Below are 11,000 nucleotides of genomic sequence, written 5' to 3'. Positions count from 1 at the left end.
TTTATTATTAATGGCCTTTTCGAACATTTGGTAACCTCGTGGCCAATTCGCCTTAGGTATTTAGTTTCAGGTGTAATCGTGTCATTTTCCTTTTTTAATATTTGTCCACTGTGTGACTAAATGTTACACTGAGTGCTGCTTTTGTAACAGTTTGAACGAAGTCGAAAGTTTCTTAACATCACGTGATACAAGGACAAGGAACTTAAAAAAAACTATAGCTTCGCTTCAAAAGACTAAAGAGTAAAAATCGAATATTGCCAAAGTGGACAAAGAACAAAAGAACCCGAGACAACAGAAAAGAGATTGGCATGGTTATCGTGAGAGAACATCTTTTTTGTGCACCCATTCAAGATGGGTTTTTGGTTCGAAGCTCTTTCTAAAGTCATCTGTTTGATCCTTAAAAACCCTTTTTGATTTTTTCAAAAACAAACAGTGAAACGTGATTACTTTTTTTTAAAAACGCTTTCATTTGAATATTAAGATTTTTTGTGGTTTCAGTCGATAAATTCCATGGTTACGTAACTCAGTGCCTAACCAAATACACTTGAAATCTTAATTGTTTAACTAAAGAAATTACATAATGAAAGGAGTGTCTTGTGTTGACAGTCCGACAGACTAACAGAACAGAATAAAGGTTTGATCATTCACTCTCATGTAACCTATATTATTAGTTATCCTAGGAAATACTCTTTCTGTTCTCGCATCGCAACGGGAGAGAACGATTTAGAACATTTTTCTATTGATTTTTATGCTTAAGTTTAATGTATCATGTGTCGCATAGGCTATTTTTTTTATCATGATCTAAAGCGCATTGGGATATAGAAATGCACTAAAAAGAACCAATTTTGTTGTTATTATTATTATTCTTCTTCTTCCTCTTATTATTTTTGTTATTATTTTTGTTATTATTATTGTTATTATTATTATTTACAGAGATGGCGCCAACATTTCATTGGCAGAAGAAGTTGGATTCATGTTACTCACAAATCAAATTCCATCACGATTGCACGCTTGCATATATTTAATAGTACATGGACTTATTTTGTACAAAACCATTTTTTGTATCGCAAAAGTGCCTGTAAAGTCGTGTAGTTCTCCATCATTTGATACATTAAGTTCCGCGAAGACGATTCCCCCACACCTCTGACTTTTGTTCAATACTCGAAGGTCCTAACTTCGTGAGGGAACCTCACATTTTATTCTAGAAAAGCATCTAATTTCTAAACTCTTTTGCCAGGGTCTGAACATTTCATGATATTTCGAAAGCTGGAAAGCTGGGCCGCACCCCATTATTCTTAGGAAGAATGCACTTTTGTACCACACCTCCTCTTCCTTTTCGTCTTTTAAAGCAATATCCATTCACACCGTAAGGGCGGAAGAGAAATGCGCGGTAAGATGTTTAAAAAACACTCGAAAATACAAGTGATCAGCTGAGATCTTATTTTAGGTTTTTCTATACACTCCCAATCTCAGATTATTTAGTAACAACCGAAAGAGATCAGTGGCATATATTCTGGACATATGTTCCAACACGCATCTACAGTAGAAACGAGTTGGAAAAGAAGCGCTGATTTGAATAATGATTAATCGCAAGTGGTTTACCTGAAAATCTGATATCGGAGGGCTTCACGAGCTTTGTTAGTATCAGTTGCACCGAAGGAGACACAATCTGCACTGCGGATAATAAGGCTACAGTGTGTGAGTAAAGTATAGAAGAGTATTTAATGCCTTTCGAGATCAGATGACTTTGATTACACCGCATCGACGTGTAATTTAAGATCGAGTTCAACAATTCATTGTACCTTCATTGTTAGACTGGGAAACGACAGCTCACAATTCAAGGTCAGAGATCATGTTGTCAGTGTTGTGTCCAAACTCCGTGAAGCAGCCAAAACGTGTCTAGCGCCGAAGAGACGCTAAGCGAGACGCAACGCAATAAACAAACTACATCTTAAAAGTACAAGTTTATTGAAACGATTTTTATGGTTCAACAATGGTGCTACAAGCAACAGCACTTATTGATAGCAACATTACTCATAAGGTCGCCTGTTACAAAATATTACTGAACAAATAAGATAAACACCTGGATAAATAACTTTTCTCCCTATTTACAGCACATACATAATCCCTTACCGATATATCCCAGTTCTCACGCTGAATCTATCTTTAAATAATATTAACTGTACAGTTTAGAATATCACCAAAGTCTAAATTGTGAAAGAAAAAAACTTAGTGTTTCACTTAAGGGGCTTCAGAAATCCAAGTGGATGGTGCCCAAGCAATTACCAAACGAGTGTAAAATCTAACGATATTTCATATCTGTGGCATAAAACCCAACAATTAAACGACCTTTGAGACCAGACGCAAAGTACGTTGGCGTTAGATGATTATGTCGTTGACGGTTAATTATCAGGGGCACCCAACGACCAATTTGTTGTAAAATGTATTATTACACCCCAGTTAATGAAAATAAATGTTATTAAGGCATTTTCAGGTGTTTTTCAGTGTTGCTGGGAAAACATTATCTGTTCCTTTTTCCCAGCAAGACACACAAGAAATTTCCCAGCCAGCTAGATAAAATTGGTTGGTTTCCTAGCCAGCTGATCAAATTTATTTCCCAGCCAGGAATTCCGCGCGCTTTCAAATCCCTCGATCCGAAACGACCAAACAAAAGCGGCAAACCCGGGACAAAACAGGTTTTTTCCGCAAGCGCAATCACTCTGACCAGCCGTCGTATGTTTGTTACTACTCTCTGGGAGAGGAAAGGGGTTTTTTTTTTTTTTTTTTTTAGTCGTCCTCAGTCTTCAGAGTTTCTATAGCCAGCTCGGGTTGAAATGCTAGAAAAAGTCAGTAATTCCCAGGCAAAACCTCTATCAATAACAAAATTTCCCAGCCAGCTGATCGAAACACCTGTATTTTTGCCAGCCAGCAAGATTCGTCTGGGGAACAGATAAAGTGAGGAACAGATTCGTTGGGTGCCCCTGAATTATGTGCTACTATTATGTTAATTACTGATTATGTTACGATTAATAAATGATTATGCAGTAATTTCACAAAAACTTGAACTTATCTGAAGTATGGCAATGAAAACTAGCGAGTCAAAATGGGTTTAAAGAAAAGATAGTACTGAAACGGCGAAACCATAAGTCAAAGAAGCACTCACTAGCTAAGGTGGATAATTCAGCGCCGCAGTGTATCACTAGGAACTAAGCAAAATCTCGAACTTATGCTTATGCCTAGAGTGAGAACGTACGCATAAACAAAGTTCCTCATGGTTTCGCGTTTTCTTCTTTGTGGTGCACCTGGTGATTTATTTACTATATGATGGCACAATGCTTGTGAGTCTATGATGATAACGGCGGTTAACGCGCTCGTAAGCTTAAGTTGTGAAGGAAGTGAGTTCATTTAGTGATAGTTTCAGTCGGGGGAACAAGTACCGTTCGCCACACATTCGAAGTCACACTTAAAAAATTTCCGATTGATAGTATGCAAGATCTAAAAATAAAGAAATGAGAGCATCACCATCCAACCATTAGTTTCGTCAAAACTTCGTCGGCACGAGGATTCCTAAGAAAGCCTGGCCCGAGCAAATCCGAACACATAGCATTTTGTCAATAATCTACTGAGTACTATAGGGAAGTATATAGCAACGGCACCGCCTATAAAGAAGGATTCTCAGAGATGTGATTCCGAATTTTTTCATTTATGTGGAAGGTGCTTGTTCCCCGACTACGCGTGGTGTGGATGTGTGATCATTACCGACCCCAGAGCTTGTCTTTTCTGCGCATGTTCTATGGCGTAGAGTCGGTAAAAAAAACCAACAGCTCTGGGAACGAGAATGTAATTTGGTGAACTACGCATACCAGGATTGTCAGGTGATTGTGAACTAATGCAAGAAAACAGCCACGGATAACATCGACAAGAACACACCGAGGGCCATGGTGACACCAGAGGTGCCTCCAGAATCCATTGCTACTGTCGGTTCATTCGTGGTAGTACTAGTGTCCGCGACATTAGCCGTGATGGTGACTGTTGCGGTGACTGTCTTGGTAATAGCACAAGGTGATGGGGTTGGGGTGGTGGTGTCTGCGGAGCGTGGGAAACTTGATTTGACAATTCGGTTGTTGAGTGGCTGCACTGGACGGTAATTTCCAAATTCTGGTAAAGTGCCGTTCTTTTCCAGACTTCGCAAAAGATCCAACTGACAAGACAACAAAAATAAACTAAAATCAGGAATGCCTGACACATTTCTTCCTTCCTTTAGATTCTAAATAGATTCTAAATAGTCAAAGTCTCCAACTCTTAGAGACGTGGTAAACATGATTTAGTATAACTTAAGATCGTGTTGCGGAGGACCAATTTATCAATTCTTACAGGAGAGAATACATGAAGCTTCATAAATTGTGTTTGAAGCGAGGATTCCACGATCATTCTAATAAGGAATAATTTAATGGAGTCCGCATTTCAAATCTATGTTACGCTTCACCTTTTTGTGGATAAGAAACACAAGCGCAAGCACATGGGATCGAGTCGCGTTTAAGCCTGACCCAACTGAGTTGTTCAAAGGTTAGATAACTTTACCCAGTGGATAAGTTACTATCCAGAGTATTAAAATTACTCCAGGTTAAACTTGGGTTAAGGTTTTCGTACACACCCTTACTTAGATGTGTTTGGAGTGTGCATGTTATCGGTTACGTGAGCAAGTACTGAAATCTTCGCAGAGACTATAACTGTCAGATAGTGATATATATACCGGATAAAGTTATTCGGACTTTGAACTGACAATTACTGGGCCATGAGTTTTTCAGGTTTTTCCGCAACTGCTTAACTTTGATGATTATCAATTCCTAATGGGAATAATTTTAACTGATCGATTCCGGATTGTGGTAAGTGTAAAGGTAGCATTATTTATGATGATTTCACTGACAAACGTGAAACTGAGTGTAAAACAGTACATGATTTAAACCCATGCGCTATGTCCATTCCGGTACTGAAAAACAGCCCAACAACTTTCATTTGATTCGATTCCACGTAGTGCCCAAGAACAGAAACTAAAATGTTTTAACTTTATGTGAAGGAAACTTCACAGCCATCGCTTTTGAACTTGAAGTAGAGCCAAGCTTACGAAACAATATATACATATATAATACAGTAGATATGCCTCGCCCTTTGTTACTACGACTGTACCTGATATTGCGATATGAAGACATGGTCGTTAAAACAGTCCACGTGACAGATTCCAGACAGGTAGGAGTGGTCAGAGAACCATTGTACCGGAAGAACTTAGTCTTGTCGGCAGGCAATAGATCGTGAAACGAAAAGGCTGGAACGTCGTTCACTTCGGTGACTGTAAAGAAGGCCGGAACAAGATACCACGTTAGTCTACAATGAACTAGCAACTGATATGGTATATCCGTAGGGAAGAAAAACCTTTTAGTATTGTTTATTTGAGCTATTCTTTCGGTAAAACGCACTTAACTTTCATATCACTATGAAAACCAATATTACTACTCACAAGACTTGGTAAGCTTGTTGGCAGTTTCGAGGAATGAGAACGCTGTATTGTTGTGTTCTCCAACCTGAAACAAGAAGATAATCTATTAACCTCTTTTATACTCGATTCTAATGTCACCGAAATGAAAGCTATAACTATCATCATCCTCATCAATCAAAGTCTATTCTTACCTCAATCAAAAGACCAAGAACGGCAAGACCATCGGGTTTATCAATTGCTTCTAAAATGGTGGAGTATTTTGTGTTGTAGCTGACAAAGTGCAACTGTAAAAGAGTTCAAAACATTTTACTTATATTCTGGTGACATAGTTGTGCGACATGACTAAAAGATAGCAATGGGTATTCTCGTTATAGAGCCTTGGGAAACAGATGTGATTTCGTTATTTATGCAGTGAAGAGCAAAAAGGCTTGAGAGTGTCATCGTGAAGTCCCCGGGCGTGAAGTATAAAACTGAGACTTCTTGACAATCGCAAAGTTGCCCGTAAGACTTAGTGCAACTCGCCGAGAAAATTAAAAATGGATGGTTTTACTTACCTCTGCTGCATATTCCTTTCCGTTGACCGTGTGTTCTGATCCGACTGTGTTGTTAGCTCCCCAATGAAAATGAAATTGAACTGTTGTATAAACGCCATTCAATCCTCCACCACTCACATTATACACTCTAGGAGGAAAGGCCATCTCCAGGGCATGGCCATTGTTGGAAGCAGTGAAAGTCTTGTTTAGTGTCTTGTTGTAGTTTTTTAGTGTGAAGGTACCCAGTTCTTTGTCGACAAATACCTTTGCAGTCTCGATGTCAATTGGTGATTGTCTCTTGCCAGTGCTGCAAGCTCCCTCCCAATTATTCGGACCTGGAACAAAAGAGATAACCGGCAATGTCATAAAGCTTCCTAACTTTTCAAAGCTTTTGAAAAAGGATTTCATATATTTGGAACAAGTAATCCTCACCATCTAAAGCATTTGGATTGTAACTCCATTGAGCTAAAGGAGAAGAAGACAAAAAGGACGATGTTAGTCAACATTTTTTCCCACTTTTTTCTTTTTATTTTCTATTTGTTAATGTAGGATTGTTTTAAAACTGTAACGTGATTTATTTAACAGGATAACAGGATAATACCGAGAGCAACCCGAGAAAGAAGCATTTCACTAATATAAAGGATATTACATGGCCGCTTGGGGATACGAATTTTATCTTCGAGTGCTGAAAGTATCTCTCCCGGGTGAGCGTCGCTCACTCGTGAGAGATACTTTCAGCACGAGGAGAAATCCTGGTATTTCATCAGTATCTATATAATAAAATAGATATTACGGCAAATAAAAAAATGTTGAGTCGTCGAAGACTGAATATCGGCCACTGGGAAAACTAATTGTTTAGTTTGAGTTACATAAGATCTTTAAGTTTTTGAAATTGAATTGTCTGGATCGAGAAGGTTCATCAGTTTTTTTTGCGGCGGGAAGAGTATAACTTTTTAATTTAATTAAGACCTGATGTGTACTATAACAGACACTTAGAAAACTTAAAAGCCATTCAATTACTTACCAACGGCAAATGATGCGAAAAAAACACTGAGAACCGCGGCCAAAAGAAAGTGGTTCATATTGACTATGTTAGCTGTGGAAAAAAGCCAAAACCAGACTCTTAGCATAGGCAAGCAATACGTGCATGATCAATTTGTTGGATTCTGGCAAGTGACGTTAGAAACATTGGTCTTTTTTCCCCATGGTTTCAAGCGAATGAGAGAAATTCGGCTTTAAGTAGCGCGACGCCTTATGGAAGACCCTAAAATTCCAGTAGAAAAATAGCAACAAAAACCAACAAGGCTTGTAGCAGGTCGTTAATAAAATCAATTATTCCTTCGTTAACTCTTATCGACCTAATCCCAGTTTATGGTTCTTTCTGTCAAGTGTTCAGAGCATTCATACATTGAAGTATCAGTAGTGTTCAAGTATTATTTTGCTCTTTTTTTACAATTAGGTCGGCATGTAATATCAATCGGTTACAATTTTTCTATGCAATTTCGTAGTGCAACTTATCTCTGTTAGAGCGGTTTTCAATTGAGTGTCGAAAGTAATTAGATAATTACTCAGTTGGTTTATGATTACTTCACTCAGTGATTGGTTCAAAGTTCTAGCGCCATTTTTTCAACCAATCAGAAGCGGAACCAAAACCAATCGTGGCTCACGCGTGCACATTTTCCCGCGCTTTGTGTCGGCTACGTGTAATTACTTCGAGTTTTGATTGGTTTGCCGGATTGTCTCAGTCGTTTTTGATTGATCAAAGTAATTACTTTGGTTTTGGTTTTACGACACTCAATTGAAACTCGCTCTAAATGATGGGATTAGCTCTTTTCCAGAATCAAGTTCGACACGAAAAGTGTAATCCAAATCGTAAATCTAGTTTAGTGCATGAACTAACTCCCACATGACTCAGTACTGGCCATGGAGGGCAGCGATAAAGCTGGCAACGTGGGTTTCACCCTCTACCCCTACGTATTTGGAACACCCTAGCTTTTTCAACTTCACCCGCATCGTTACCGATAAAATTAACACGTGAGGTTTGCAATGCATATGAAGGCTGTATTTGTAGCATCGGGAACTGCACATGATTACTGATAAAAGTTAAGGTAATAAACACTCAAGGTCCTCAATGCACGTGAAATCCTCAGTTCACGTGATGGTTGTATTGGGCATGCAACATCATTGCTGATAAAAGTCAACGTTATAAACACTTGACGTCCTCAATGCACGTGAATGTAATTATCAGAAATCAATATTCTCTGCGGCACGTGAAGACACATGATTATGTTAGGCAATGGGAAATGTTATCAGATCTCGTGAGTACACATGACCGTATGCTTGTTTGTGATGTTATGTAACAGAATTAAAAAATCTTTCCATCTTAAGAAGGTGAGCGGATTTTTGTAAAGAATATTTTGTAGCTTTAGCTTCATGGTGCAAGACGTGAGGTAATCTTTTTATTCGTTTTGGTAATCCATTCCTATTGGATAAATCCCTTTAGAAAGAAAAAAGTATTCAGCTTCAACACTAGAAATTACCGACCCATCCGACAAATGGTCAGACAAAAAATATCAAAGACGTTGTAATTTTAACAATATTATCCAATATATTTAAATGAGACCTTGATCTAATCAACCTTTAATGAGTTCTTTTATTTGGGCTTTTCGGTCAAGACACTATTTCTGAGAAGACAAGAACGAAACTTGTTTCGCCGAAGATCCAAAGAGTGCGTATAGAAGAAACAAATCTCTTGAAACATTTGACAGGTTCTTAGGTCAGCGTATTAGCCTGTGCCCAAGCAGGAATTCGCCTCAGTTTTTGATTACTGATTTCATGCTAACGAGCCTTGTAGCTCAGACGTAAAAGCCTGAGACTGCAAGTACAGTAAACACCAGCGTTCTTAAACTTTCCTTTCAGTTTTAGTTTCTTTCATTCCTCTCTGAACACAACAGGAAATGCGAAATGGAAGAAGGTCACTAACGAGAATCTTGCTTATAACATCGTCAACCTATGATTTATATTGTGTCAAGATTGCCAATGGATTTGCGTTTAATTTTCTCATAGGATGCGAAAAGGAAACTAAAAGTCAATGCACCTGGTTGTTGCTACATTCAAATAGACTCAATTTACGGGAGAAATATCTAAGCCAAATTAAAAGAATAAGAGATGAAGTTCTTGCTCTTTGTTTAGAATTTTAAAGAAGCACTTTGAACCGTATCATATTGAACTCGATCAGCATTGTCAATCTTCAAGTTGTTCAGAAGAAACTCATGCTTTTTCAGTTGCCTCGCAAAACTACTTTCAGGAATGATGGGAAACTAGGAATGGCGTATGTTTAAATCCTTAGGAAACAGCGCTCAACGGGAAAACCGCACTTTAAGACAAAGGTCAACACAGCTAAGGCGAATTGAAAGTTGATAAACTAAACAATATCCGAGTGTAAAAGTACCGAAACACAGGACCCCCAAGTTCAGAGCATATATTAGGCTGATTTAGCAACAGAACGGGAACGTCAGTGGCGACGTCGCGCGCAGCAAAACTACCAATGAGAATTTAGAATAGAGAAGAAGAGTGGAGTCTACTCTATTCTAAATTCTCATTGGTGTTTTTTCTGCGCGCGCCGTCGCCACTGACGTACCCGTTCTGTTGCTAAATCAGCCTAATATATATATGAGCATACATCTTTCTGTATACTGCGTTGAGAACTGAAATGAAAAAAAAAAAAATACGGCGTTGACAATGAAAGGAGAACATTTGCTTAGAATCGAAGAATCTATCTTAGTTTCTCATTGTTCATTGAAGACCATCGTTTACTCTCCGAGTGCACGATAAACATCAAGAAATCGTGTACTAGCAAAGTTAAATGGAAAACATTAGACGTAGGATCTATTTGAGCTACTGAGCATTTCGATCAAGTGACAAAGGTCACCAACAAAAGACGCAGTTTCTTTTTGTTTAGTGTCTAAATGTAGCTGGTTCGCCGGTACATTCTAATATTATCCACATCGGAAAAAAACAGCTACCTCACGAAAAAAAAATCTCAACTTGAAACAAATTATTAATTTGCGAAATTGTAAAAGCAAATTGGGTTTTGATCGCCGGTTATTTATTCTTTGCTTGATAAGACACTTTAGCAAAAATTGCAGTATACGAGCTTAAGGCAGCCGCAATCATGAGGCTTTTTTTAAAAACCGCGATATTTTGAATTTCTTTGCGTTTTCTCGCAATCTTCCAGTTTTTAGTAAATAGTCATCGCTTTATGATTTCCTTTTACTTCAAACTTTTAAATTAATTGACACAAGCTATTCGGAAAGAAAGTTGAACAACTGGAAAAGTTGAAGGTGCAATGGTTAGAAATAATTGTCCCGGCGTCTCAAAATTCCTTAATCTCAACAAACACTTATCACACGTACACAACTGACGATTTGAAACCATTGTACACATGCTATTTATACCAGCTACAAAATTAATCACATCTACCACAAATGCGTACTTTACCTTGAAATTATAGACGTCTCTTTCTGAAGATATACCTTGAAAACCTGTGCTGCTTGACTGCAAACAGGAAGAAATAATCTCCCAGTTGAATTAACAAGTTAAAACTGAAGCTAGGAACCAGAAATTTCAATTATTTCTGAGTGTCAGGATCGCTGCGATCGCTGGAAAATATCTAGAACTATGCAACGTGAAGTTTCTGGAAAATTTTAAGCAGCGGTCGAAGCGATCTCGGAGAGCACTGAAAAAATTGGAAAGTTTTGCGATTTTTATACGCTGAGTTCTAAGATAGGATTCCTGTGATATTGTCAATATCGCAATATTCTAAGTAAGGAATATTTTGATATTTATGATTTCTTTTTGTCTGTGTTTTTCTGTTTCTACCAAACACTGACGTTGCGCGGTGGGCGTCCTGCGGAAAATGACTAATTTTTTCAACATTTATCTCGCGAATCTGTCGTAAGCAGCAATAAGGG

General features: G+C 38.2%; 1 protein-coding gene and 1 pseudogene across 2 annotated transcripts in view; both read right to left on the bottom strand.

The window, feature by feature from the left end:
- The window catches only part of LOC138047106 (putative carbonic anhydrase 5), a 35,959-nt gene extending 34,218 nt beyond the window's left edge, over positions 1-1,741 (bottom strand). Inside the window, exon 1 of one of the 2 annotated variants that reach the window (XM_068893830.1) lies at positions 1,603-1,741. The gene's annotated coding sequence lies outside the window, so the exon portion shown is untranslated. The remainder of the gene's footprint in view (positions 1-1,602) is intronic. The other variant, XM_068893833.1, reaches the window with a different exon arrangement.
- Positions 1,742-3,638: 1,897 nt separating this feature from the next.
- On the bottom strand, positions 3,639-10,668 carry LOC138047107 (carbonic anhydrase 2-like; annotated as a pseudogene).
- Between the last annotated feature and the right edge of the window lie 332 nt (positions 10,669-11,000).

This window comes from Montipora capricornis, chromosome 4, assembly GCF_036669925.1.
Source record: "Montipora capricornis isolate CH-2021 chromosome 4, ASM3666992v2, whole genome shotgun sequence".
In the NCBI taxonomy this organism is placed as follows: domain Eukaryota; kingdom Metazoa; phylum Cnidaria; class Anthozoa; order Scleractinia; family Acroporidae; genus Montipora; species Montipora capricornis.
The sequence above is the reverse complement of the archived record's forward strand: the minus strand, read 5'-3'. Positions and strand labels throughout refer to the sequence as shown.